We start from the raw sequence: 13,387 nt of genomic DNA, 5'->3' as shown, positions 1-13,387 counted from the left end.
TGTGCCTCAGAGCTTTTACACCTGCAGTTTTTTCTGCTTGAAGAATTCTTTCTTCAAAATGTTGCTTAGCTGGTTGCTTCTCATCCCTCCGGCCTCAACTTTCACGTTACTGTCTCAGAGAAACCTTCTGTAACTTCTTTCCCACCTTCATTTAAAATAGCACGTATCTCCCCTAACTGCATTCTGTCCCATCAGACTGCTTTGTTTTATTCATCGCATTGATCACTCTCTGAAATTATTTTATATATGTCTCTCCTGACTTGAATATAAGCCCCTTGGAGAGCAGGGATTCTATCTGTATTATTTGCTGATGTTATTTGTGGGATGGATGAATAGATAGCCAGATGAATAGGAAGCGGGGAGAGAAAAAAAATGGGCTCCTTTGGGTTCCTAGTATGTGGGGGTCCGTGGTAGGTAGTGGCCTTAGTGTTTAGATAGACTCCTGGATTCCAGACAGAGAATCAAAAAAAAAAAATTGTAATGATTAGTGTATTTTGGTTCTCTGTAAATCTTTTTCCACTTCATCATCCATTTAATGAACACTTCTTGAATATTTACTGTCTTGCTAGACTTTGGGCAGGATACAAAGAATAACAGGATGTCCTTAAGAATCTCACAGTCTCAGGGTGGGGGGTGGGGATAAATTAGGAGTATCGGATTAACAGATACACACCACTATATATAAAACAGATATACAATAAGGATTTACTGTATAGCACAGGGAGCTATATTCAATATCTTGTAATAACCTGTAAGGGAAAAGAATCTGAAAAAAATATGTATGTATGTATAACAATCACTTTGCTGCATAGCTGAAACAAACACAATATTATAAATCAGCTATAATTTAAAAAAAAAAGAATCTCACAGTCTAGTGATAGAAAGAGAAACAAATTACAACATGAAGTGATAAGTATTGTAATAGACTGTATGAAAACTACACTGGCAGAGAAGGTGAATGATAAGTTTCACAAAAGAGTGTGATTTGAGAGTAGGACAGGACTTCACTGGTGAGCACAAGGAAGAAGGACTCTCCAACAGCAGGATGCACAAACAATATGTTGTGAAAGTGTTTAGCATGTTGTCAAAGCGGCAACTAGTTACACATGACTGGATTATGGGGTATAAAGTGAAAGAAAAGTAATAGATGAGGCTATTAGATACGTTGAGACCAGATTGTGAAGTGTTTGCATGATATTAAAGCATTTGGACTTTATCCTGTAGGCAGTAGAGTAGAATCATCAATCGTTGTACAACAGAAGAGTGACAGTGTCTGGTTTCTATTCTAGAAAGATAATTCCCAGTATAAGATTAGATGAGATAGTGAAGAGGTTGACATCTTGTGGATTTTTGTCCCAATTGTAGTACTTGTCACATTGTGACATGTTCCTCCATCTCTCTACCTCAAGATATGCTTGATGGTAGTAATTTGCTTTATTAATAGTCTCATATTTATTTGTATCCTTAATTCCTTTCACTGTGTATGGCATATAATGGGTACCTAAGTGGTCCAGGTCAGAAGTGGCCAGGCCTGCCTTAGCTCTGAAAATGGCAGTGAGATGCAGAGGAAAGGATGAATTAGGGAGAAATTTCAGAAGTAGACTATAGGCAGAATTTGGTTACCAGTTATTTTAGGGGAAGGGATCGAAGATGGCCGAGTTTGCCAGCTTGGGAAGACCAAGTGAATGAGGAAACCTTTAATAGAGATAGGAAACACAAGACTAGTGTAGATGATGGGGAAGGCAACTTAGACTGTGAATATATTGACTTTGAGGAGTGTGCACCACATATGCAGGACTGTGACTCTGAGACTTAAAAAAGTTTAGACTTCAGATAAGGATTAAGAAATCATCACCATCTAGGTGTTAATGAGCATGCAGTCATGGGTGATGAGATGATGCTCGTGGGGCTTGTGTGAGTGAGGATAGAAAGAGGGTACATTTAAGGCATGCTGGAAGAGGAAGAGCCTCAAGAGTAGAGAAGTTGAAAAGTCAAGAGTTTCTAGAGGGGTAGAGTGTTAAGCACAGCCTGTGCCCCAAGACTAACCAGGATATGTTAATTATTATAGCCTTGGTCTTTTACTTCTGTTAATATATTTCTGAGACAGTTCCTTTTTTCCTTCCCTTTTGTTCTTTTTTTTAAAATGAATACATGTATTTTATAACCAGGAAAAAAAAAAGCAATAAACAAAAAGCAAAAAATATCTTTTAAAGGAATGTTTTTAAAAAGAAAACATAATGTTGTCCAACATTAAAAAAAAAATTTTTACTTAAAAGTATCTCCAAAGATAATCACTAATTTTGTTTAATAAATTTAATTTTCCATAATTAAAAAATGTATATCAGGACATATTTTAGAAATGCAGTGAAACTGTGCTATAAACTTGCTCTTTTCACTTAATACAGCATAAGCTTCTGTTGTTTCAGCTTAAATATAGATCACTCATTTATGTCTATATTTAGAAATTTGTTAGCTGGTCTTAACATACATATAAATTATTTCTGTTTTTAAATTATAAATAATACTATACTGAACATCCTTAGAGACACTTGTATTAAATACATCCTTGTAGTCCAAACTTGGTTGATTATTTTCTTAGGATAAATCCTGAAAATGTACTTTCTGTGTCAAAGATACATACGTATTTGTGATTTTGTTACACATTGTCAGTTTGCCCTCCAGAAAGATGGTTTCCCTTTACTATCTGTGTGAGCCTGTGTGTGTGTGTGTGTGCGCGTGCGCGCGCGCGCATGTATGTGTTTCTCTACTCCTTCAGAAACCTTGAACATTATCAAGAATCTTTTCATCTATGCAAGTCTGATTGGGAAAATGTTATCTTGTTAAATGTGTAGGTGTTCATGGGTGAAGTTAAACATCTTTACACATTTATTTATATTTGTTTTTTTAAGAGTTGCTTCTTTTGTGACCTCTGCATATTTTTCAATGGAAAGGTTATTTCTGTGGAGTCTTATCTATGTATATTGCCTCAATAGAAAGGGGAATTTTGAAGATTTGAGAAAGGGAGATTGATGAAGGATGATCATGGATAAAAGGTATGAGGACACGATAGAGTGGAGACAGATCCGCAGGTTGTTTTTTTATTAATTGTGAAACATGGGGAATTTTTTGAGGACTGTTTTTTTTTGTTTGTGTGTTTGTTTTTCAAGTTTTGAGTCTTCTGCTGAATCAGGCCTGGAAAGAATCATGTAAACATTAAGATAAAATTGATTTTATTCCTCCAGAATTTAGAAAATATATATCCCTAGTATACAAGTAACAGCTTTTTTTCCTTCTTAGTTGCAAGAATAAGTAGATAGGTGATTCTGTATCTTAATAGGTATGTACTTAATAGGTATGTGTTTATGGGAGACCCTTTAAACAGTCTTGCATATGAATTTTCATAATAATTTTTATACTGTCTTTGTGAAATAGGATATTGTTAGAGAATGTATTTTACTTACAAACAAGAAAATGGAGGCACAAAGACTTGACCTTTTTGTTCTCTTCCACCTTTGGTATCTGATGAAATGTGCAAAAGTACATTAGAGCGGAAGGATGTTTCTGACAAAGGTAAATTGTCTAAGAGTATCAGCTTGTCCTGTGACACATTCCTCCCTTGCTTCTAAAATAAGACACTTATTTCTATGACTAGAATGTACATGACAGCTTCTCTGCATATTGTTCTTTCCTTATGGTAATTACGTAACTATCACTAATGAACTTAAATTGGATTTGTAACTTCAGCTCTTACCAGCCAGTTCTGTTTTTGGCAGTTGTGATAATTAGCAGTTTACAGTTGCATATTATATAAAGCAGTTGGTTTCATATCGCATCCCATAAAGTCTTGGCGCCCTTAATTTCCTACTACAAGAGAATGGGAAAGGAAAAGTGAGCAGGCAGGGCTCTCTGTTACCTTTATATTGAGTTTTCAGTAAGATTTTGTTTAAAAGGTATAGGTCTGTTGTGTTAAAATTCTTTGGAAAGCATTTACCTGAAGGAATATAGGCTTAAGATAAAACAAGATTTAGAAGTGTTTCTTCTCCAGTTGAAAGTGAAAGCATTGTAAAATCAAATGTTTACTTTTTTTTAAGAGCTTTTATTGAGATATAATAATTGACATACAATGAACTGCATATATTTAAAGTGTACAGTTTATTTTTTTCTTAGTAGTAGTGTATATATACTTTTTTTTATTAATAGTTTCTTAGTGTTTTGAACAAATGAAACTCAATCTGTTTGCCAAAAACCGAGCCAGTCAGCAAAACAGAAAAACCAATACACAGTTGGCCCTCCATATCCACAGGTTCCTCATCTGTGGGTTCAAGCAACCAGGGGTGGAAAATACTATGGGGAAGCATAGTCTCATACAGTTCCAAAAAGCAAAATGTGACTCTTTACATAGGATTTACATTGTATTTACAACTATTTACATAATATTTACATTGAACTAGGTGTTATAAGTAATCTAGAGAGCTAGATCTAGTATACAGAGGATGTGCCTAGGTTACATGCAGACAATACACATTTTATAAAAGGGCTTTGAGCATCTGCAACCCTAGATTTTGGTATCCATGGGGGTCCTGGAACCAATCCTCCACAGATAGTAAGGGGTGACTGTATTGTGCTTTTACAACATTGTTAAAGTTTCCATATAAATTTGCAAATTTGGGGAGTCTGTGGATGAAACAAACTAAAAACAAGTTTTAAAAGCTATGTCATTACTCTCTTCCTCAAGTGGTTAAAAGTGAGAGCCCTGAGTCAGATTGCCTTTCCAAGTTTCATTTTTTCCCTCCGTAAGAGGAGGGTAATAATATCTACCTTACAGATTTGTCTTGGAGATAAAATTTAGATAATGTGTATAATCACCTAAGACAGTGATTGATAGAGAGTGAGCACGTAGTTTGTATGCCTAATACAAAACTGTTTAAATTTTTATTTTATTTTTTCCCAACTTGTATGAAGAAAATTTTCAAAATTTTACAAAAATCTGAAAAGGATAGGATGGTGAGTATCCATAAACACCTAGATTTACCAGGTGTTAATATTTTGTCCCATGTGCTTTACCTCTTTGGAGATAGGTGTGTGTGTACATTTGTGTATGTGTTGTAGTAAGTTGTAAGACTGACAAAACATATTTTTCTCCCTCTCAGAAGGGGATATTTAGGTTCCCACTTCATAGGTACGTAACGAATTATATCATTTGTTTTCCACAGTATGTTGTGGAGGGATTCAATTTAAATTATGATCCCAGAAATAAGGTATTTTAACTTTCTTGGAAAACCACCCATGAATATAAAGTATTGTTCCTAGTAGTATTGTAGTTTAAAATTTCTTTTGGAATTGCATCCTGTTGGTTCTAACTCAAGCACAATTTGCTGAGGTTAAACAGCTTTAACAGATATTGAGGAAGAATTCTTTCTATCAATAGCATAATCCACCAAAAAATGGTAGGAACAAATGATTTTAACCACATTCGCTGGTGCACAGACTGTCGTGTTAATATGGTAACGTTAGAAGTATCACAGATATGATACTTGCCAGGATTACGCATTGACATCTTGGCTAGTTAATCAGGAGAATTTAACAGTAAAATTTCCAGGATCGCTAAACCAGTTTGGAATTGTTCAGCAGGACTACAAAATTAGAGTGATTAAGGATTTGATTATGAAGAGAGTTCAGAATCATTATTTACGTGATGATCATGTATCCTAAGGAGAAAACTAACTGAACTTATGGACACACTTTTCCAGAAAATGGTAAAGCTCTTATCAAAGGAAATGGAGCTCATCTTCCAAAATGTTGACATCTCTAGTCTGCCTTTTTCCCACCTGTTTTACTTGTTCTATTTCCTTCTTTTTGTCATTTCACTGGGCTTTTTGGAAAAGAAGAGTGAAATGCGTACATTTTATCTGCCGTTTCCAACCAGATATCTCTATGTATCATGTATTTTTATTCAGCAAGGCATTTATTTGACAGACTTTGTGATATTCTAGTAACACATTTAGTAATACGAACTGGCCGATAAGATAGCTGAGGAGATTTGTATTTGTTTTAACCACGTCACCAAAGAAGATCAGATTGTTGTCTCACCGGTGCTGACCCGCAGAACTCTGTGTTTTGGTTCCATTCAGTTCAACCGTGAATCGCATGGAGATCTCTGAAGGGCATACTAATGAAATCCCCATGTAACGCAATGCTTGAGGTGGGGCAGCTAATACAGTGACTGGTTAACAGAATCAAGATTCAACATTAAATCAAATAAGCAATGAGTTGAACAAAAGAGTCAAGAATCCTGCTCTACAATTTCAAGTCTGATAACTAGATTGGCAACACTTATATGAAAAAGATGGCTGTGAGTTTACTACAAGACTGGGATTTGCCCCCCCAAAAGCTCATGGTAATTTAGACTGATTTAATAGATAATAATATAAAGTCCAGATCAACAAAACTTAAGATCTGACTTAAGTTTTGGACCTGTAAGGAACTTTGGCTTTGTCTAGTCCAAACTTCGTCACTTTAAAAATGAAAGGGGGCTTCCTAGGTGGCGCAGCGGTTAAGAATCCGCCTGCCAATGCAGAGGTCACGGGTTCGATCCCAGCTCCAGGAAGATCCCACATGCCGCGGAGCAACTAAGCCCGTGTGCCAAAAAAATAAATAAATAAAATAAAAATAAAAATGAAAGAAATTAGAAATTAAATAACTTAATCGAGGTAAAATAAGGTAGCTTGCCACAGAGTTGGAACTAGAGCCCAGGTCTGGGATATCCCAGACAGGTATTTCCGTTGTATATCATGTAGTTTCACCACTTATTGGCTAAGTGTGCAGTTAAAATACTACATGCTGGGGGGGAGAAAAAGATCTAAAAGGACATTAAAAAGTAATTTTTATTTCCAAAGGTGATAATCATTGACATTCGGTATAATTATACCTATTACCAAAAAATATATAAACTATAAAATGATAGCCAATAATCTTTTCTTTAAGTATCCCTGTCTAGTTTCCATGTTGGACCAACTTTAATCGTCAGGGATTTTTCTGGGAGGTAAGGAGGGAAAACTGGGTAATTGATTAATAATTAATTATTTATTATTTTTAATTTTGCAAAGTATATATTTGAAATTTAGAGTAAAACCAAAGTGGAAGAAATTATAAACACTGTTCTTTATTCTACCCTTACATTTTATTTGAATAAGGTACAGTGGGAAGTGAGGCTAGAGATGTGAGCAGAGTCTGTTCGTGACTAGCTGTGGGCCACGATACAGATTTTGGACTTTGTCCTGTAGGCAGTAGAAAAAAGAAAAGAAAAAAACCAAACTTGGAAGGAATTACACGTCATATTTTTCACCCCATCACCCTTCCACCCCAGAGATCATAAATTAATTAGAACTTCTGATCTCAGTCCCCCTTCCCACAAAAGGTATCATTTTTCTGTATTGTTAAAAAAAACACAGAGGAATCTTTTTTTTGTCTAGTGGTGCTGATATCTAAAGGATAATAGGGGAGTTCTCCAGTTTGTCTGGATGATAGAAAGCTGAAACAGTAAATGCCTTGTGATTTAAGTAATTCTAAGTGTTTTTTTTTTATTAAAGGGCTCTTGTAGGTAATTTAGGCTAGTGTTTGTACTGCGAATCTAAAAATTAACTGTTTTTGAGATTGTTATGGTTCTTTTTCTACTTTATAACTACTTCAGAGATGGATTAACCTAAATAATAATTAGATTGTTTGGATTTGAACACCCAGCCTATAGAGAAGTTTTTGTTTTTGTTTTTAAAATATATTTATTTGTTTGTTTATTGGCTGCGTTGGGTCTTCGTTGCTGAGCGTGGGCTTTCTCTAGTTGCGGTGCATGGGCTTTCTCTAGTTGCAGTGAGTGGGGGCCACTGTTCATTGCTGTGCTTGGGCTTCTTGTTGCGGAGTGAGGGCTGTAGGCTTGTGGGCTTTGGTAGTTGGCACGTGGGCTCAATAGTTGTGGCTCACGAGCTCTAGAGCGCAGGCTCAGTAGTTGTGATGACGGGTGTTGTTGCTCCGTGGCATGTGAGATATTCCTGGACCAGGGATCGAACCCATGTCCCCTGCATTGGCAGGAGGATTCTTAACCACTGCGCCACCAGGGAAGTCCCTATAGAGAAATTAATGATAATTCCAACTCATGAAGCTTGTTTTGTTTTTGTTTGTTTGGGTTTTGTTTTTGTAGACAGAATTGTAACATTACCAAAAATTAGAGCAACTCTTTGTTCAGTTGTGTGTAAATGTATATATCTACATAAATACATGCATATACATATATATGTACTTTGGTATAAACAAAGTTGGATATGCTTTGAGGTTCTGCTTTTTTTATTTATGAAATTCCTGTATGTGACTTTCATAGTTAAAAGTTTAATGGCTAGTCTGTTTCTTCAAGAGAATTACCACAACTGTTACCATATAATTGGGCTTCATTTACTTCTAGCTTTTATTATTATCGTAAGGAAATAACACCATAAACATTTTCATGAAGATAGATTATTATCAGAAGTATAACACACCATCCTCTGCAGCTTGCTACATAAATTAGTTTCATATAGGGCAGAAAATTTATACATCAGTGATGAAAGTGTAACTTTTTTTTTCTACAGTTTTATTGTACTCTAAAATACTCATATTTCAGAATAGATAAGGGTAAATGTAGCATTTTTTCATATTCAAATATATAGATTATAAGTTAACATTAATCTAGATTAGAATTATAAATTATATCCATGTTATAGTAAAACTGTACTTTTTTTTAAACTACATTTTTTATACATCTTTATTGACATATAATTGCTTTACAATGTTGTGTTAGTTTCTGTTGTACAGTAAAGTGAATCAGCTGTATTTATACATATATCCCCATATCTTCTCCCTCTTGAGGCTCCCTCCCACCCTCCCCATCCCATCCCTCTAGTTCAAAGCACCAAGCTGATCTCCTGTGCTATACAGCAGCTTCCCACTAGCTATCTACTTGTATTTTACATTTGGTAGTGTATATATGTCAATGCTACTCTCTCACTATATCCCAGCTTCCAAGACTGTACATTTTTATATAAAATGTACATTTTTATATAAAATGTACTATTTATATAAAAATATATACTATAAATATGTATATACTATATAAAGTATAGTAAAACTGTGTCATTTTTCTTAATAAGCTCCAGCTGTCTCCATCAAAGCTGAGGACTAGCAAACAAACCAAGAGTAAAAATAAAAAATTTCTTAGCAATCAAAATAGGATCTGTGTACCCAAAAGTTCCTGTACTTCACACCTTCCATCTTTTTCTTAAAACCTTTGTGTTCTTATTTTATATGCATTTCTAACAAGCTTATTAGTTTTCTTAATCTTCCTTAGAGTAGAAGCACAGAAGGAAGAGAGAATTACATATATCAAGAAGTGATTACTGGCAGGAATAGAGACGCAAACGTAGGGAATGGACTTGAGGACACAGGAAGGGAAGGGGAAGCTGGGACGTAGTGAGAGAGTAGCATTGACATTTATACACTACCAAATGTAAAATAGCTCTGAGTGACATTGTAAAAAAAAAATTGAACTTAATTCTGATCTGTTCAGTGAAACCAACCACAGCTAACTTCCAGTTTACAAAAATGGTGAGGCAGAGGAACACGTTAAAATGACATCATAACAGTGTAAGCAGCAACATTCAGAATGTGGGGAAATCAATAGGATGGATGTCTAGTGTCTTCAGTGAATACTTTGCAAAAAGAAGAAATGGGGGAGGAGTCTTCTGGGTTTGGCTATGATGGAGTAGCTAGTATTATTATTTACCTTTTTTCCATTAACAGGCAAAAAACTAGAGAAAAATATGCAGGCAGACCTCATTGTACTGTGCTTTACTTTATTGTGCTTTGCAGATATATTGTGGTCTTTACAAATTGAAGATTTGTGGCCACTCTGCATGGAGCAAATTTATCAGTGCCACTTTTCCAATAGTGTTTGCTTACTTTATGTCACATTTTGGTAATTCTCACAGTACTCATAACTTTTTGCAGTATTATTATATTTGTTACAGTGTTAATGGAAATGATCAATAAACAATCTGTAGTAGGAAAAAAAAAAAGATGATCATTGACAGACTGATAGCAAGGGAGGTAACAAAGTCACAAAGCAGAGCAATCTGGGCAGAATAGCCTTATATACTTGACTAACCCCGAAGGGCGTTTGCCCAAGTGATGTAATATTATTCATCTTGAGTAGATTCATCAAGGAAAAAATCAGATATTCATTAAAAATTTTTATTGAGGTGTAATTGACATATTAGTTTCAGGTGTACACATAATGATTCATTATTTGTATATAGCAAATTATCACCACAGTAAGTCTAGTTAACAGCCATCACCATACATATTTACAAAATTTATTTTTCTTGCGATGAGAACTTATAAGATTTCTTCTCTTAGTAACTTTCAAATATGCAGTACAGTATTATTAATTATAGTCATCATGCTGTACATAACATCCCCATGACTTATTTATTTCATACCTTCAAGTTTGTAAAAAATGGAATGCTTCATGAATTTGCATGTCATTCTTGCATAGGGGCCATGCTAATCTCTGTATCAGTTTTACTAAATAGTATGCTGCCAGAGTGAACACCCAATATTCTCTCTATGAAACATGAAACTTTAGAAACATTTCCATTGTAAATGATTTTACTTTTTAACTTTAACTGAAAGTGTCACTTCACTTATCTGAAAAATTTATTTATATAGAAGAGTTCCCTACTTAAGGTTTAAGGGATACTAATACTTATTCTAATTAAAAAGACAGTATAGGCAATTCCCTGCTGGTCCAGTGGTTACGACTTCACACTTCCACTGGTAGGGGCCCATGTTCGATCCCTGGTTGGGGAACTAAGATCCTGCAAGTCTTGCTGTGTGGCCCCAAAAAAAAGAAAAGAAAAGAAAAGAAAAGACAGCATGCTTCTGGGAATGGATCATGAGAAAAGAGGTCCAAATCATTATTATACTAAAGTATCTATGTTTAATCCAAAAATGAAATTAAGAAAGCAGTTCCATTTACAGTAGTATCAAAAGAGAATAGATTTAACAAAATGAATATAAAATTTATACTCTGAAAACTACAAAATGTTTTGGAAAGGAATTAAAGAAGACCTAGGTAAATAACAAGGTCCTACTGTGTAGCACAGGAAACTATATTCAATATCCTGTGATAAACCATAATGGAAAAGAATATGAAAAAAAAGAATACACACACACACACACACACACACAGGAGTCACTTTGCTATACAGCAGAAATTAAACGCAGCATTGTAAATCAAAGAAGACCTAAAAACCTGGGAAAACATTCACATTCAGGGATCAGACTTAATATTGTTAGGCTGTATTACATCCCAAATTGATTTACAGATTCAACACAATCCCTGTCAGAATCCCAAGTGGTTTCTTTGTAGAAATTGACAAGCTGATCCTAAAATTCATATATATGGAGTTGCAAGGGACCCAGAAGAATCAAAACAATATTGAAAAAGAAGAAAAAAGTTGGATGACTCATACTTTTTGATTCTAAAATTTAATGACAAAGCAACAGTGATCAAGACACTGTGGTATTGGCATTTCAATAGATATATATAAAGGTCAATGGAATAGAATTGAGAATCTAGATATGAATCTATGGTCCATTGCTTTTTTTACTAGTGTGCCAAGACTAGTCAGTGGAGAGAGAATAATTTTTTCAACAAATGGTGCTAGGGCAACTGGATATTCACATACAAAAGATTGAATTTGAACCTTTACTTCATACTATACAAAAGTTAACCCAAAGTGTATCAAAGAACTAAATGCAATAGCCCAAACTATAAAACTCTTAGAAGAAAACATAAGGGTAAATCTTCACCTCCTCAGATTTGGCAGTGGACTCTTAGATATGACACCAAAAGCACAAATAACAAAAGAAAAAAATAGATAAATTGGATTTCATCAAAATGAGTTTTTTTGTGCTACAGAGGACATCAGAAAGAAAGTAAAAAACAATCCATATAATGGGAGAAAATATTTACAAATCATATCTAGTAAGGGACTAGTATTTCAAGTATATAAAGAACTCTTACAACTCGACAATAAAAAGACAATTGGATTTTACTTTTATTTTATTTTATTTTTATTTTTGGCTGCACTGTGCAGCATGTGGGATCTTAGTTCCCCGACCAGGGATTGAACCTGTGCCCCCTGCAGTGGAAGCATGGATTCTTAACCACTGGACTTCCAAGGAAGTCTCCAAATAACCCAACTTTAAAATGGGCAAAGGATTTGAATAGACATTTCTCCAGAGTTGACATAAGAGTGGCCATTAAGCACATGAAATGATGCTCAACATTAGTAGTCATTGGGGAAATGCAAGTCAAAACCTCAGTGAGATCCCACATTGTACCTGCTAGGGTGGCTGGAATCAAACAGATAATAACAAGTGTTGACTGATGAGGATGTGTAGAAATCAGAGACCTCATATGTTGCTGAAGGGAATGTAAAATGGTACAGCCACTTTGGAAGACAGTTTTGCACTTCCTCAAAAAGTTAAACATAAGAGTTACCGTTCCAGCAGTTTCACTACTAGGTACATACCCAAGAGAAATGAAAACATATATTCACACAAAAAAAACCTATACGTGAATATTCATAGTGGCATTGTTCATAGCTCAAAAGTGGAAACAAACCAAATGTCCACCACCTGATTAATAAACGACGTGATATTTGAATGAAATATATCCATGAATGAACAAAATGAATCCAGGGATAAAGATGTATGCAATTGATGAATATTATGCTAAGTGAGAGAAGCCAGTTAAAAAAGACCACATATTAAAGAAAAAAAAAAAAAAAAAGACCACATATTATGTGATTCCATTTGTATGAAAAATCCATAATAAATGAATCTGTTGATTCACAGAAACTGTTGAGACAAAGTGGATTTGTGGTTGCTTAAGGACTGGTGTTCAGAGGTGAGAGAGGAACAGGATGACTGGTGGTTGGGTAATAGCTAAAGAGTATGGGGTTTTTTTATTTATTTTTAAATATCTATTTATGGCTCCATTGTGTCTTCATTGCTGTGTATGGGCTTTCTCTAGTTGTGGAGAGCAGGTACTACTCTTTGTTGTGGTGAGTGGGCTTCTCATGTTGAGGAGCACAGGTTCTCGGTGCACAGGCTTCAGTAGTTGTGGCACATGGGCTCAGTAGTTGTGGCACACGGGCTTAGTTGCTCCTTGGCATGTGGGATCTTCCCAAAGCAGAGCTCAAACCTGTGTCCCCTGCATTGGCAGGCAGATTCTTAACCACTGCACCACCAGGGAAGCCCTGGTGTACTCTATTTTAAATTTTATACTATTTTT

At 35.1% G+C, this 13,387-nt stretch overlaps 1 protein-coding gene and 1 non-coding gene across 11 annotated transcripts in view; one reads left to right on the top strand and one right to left on the bottom strand.

Annotated features, from left to right (window-relative positions):
• The window catches only part of CSNK1G1 (casein kinase 1 gamma 1), a 164,403-nt gene that overhangs the window by 72,403 nt on the left and 78,613 nt on the right, over positions 1-13,387 (top strand). The gene's annotated exons all lie outside the window — the stretch shown is intronic.
• Positions 10,535-10,637, bottom strand: LOC130847325 (U6 spliceosomal RNA). Its single transcript, XR_009052094.1, has one exon. It is a non-coding gene; the product is annotated as a U6 spliceosomal RNA (small nuclear RNA).

Source organism: Hippopotamus amphibius, chromosome 2 (assembly GCF_030028045.1).
Source record: "Hippopotamus amphibius kiboko isolate mHipAmp2 chromosome 2, mHipAmp2.hap2, whole genome shotgun sequence".
Classification (NCBI taxonomy): Eukaryota; Metazoa; Chordata; class Mammalia; order Artiodactyla; family Hippopotamidae; genus Hippopotamus; species Hippopotamus amphibius.
Note: the sequence above shows the minus strand (reverse complement) of the source record. Positions and strands in the feature narration are given on the sequence as shown.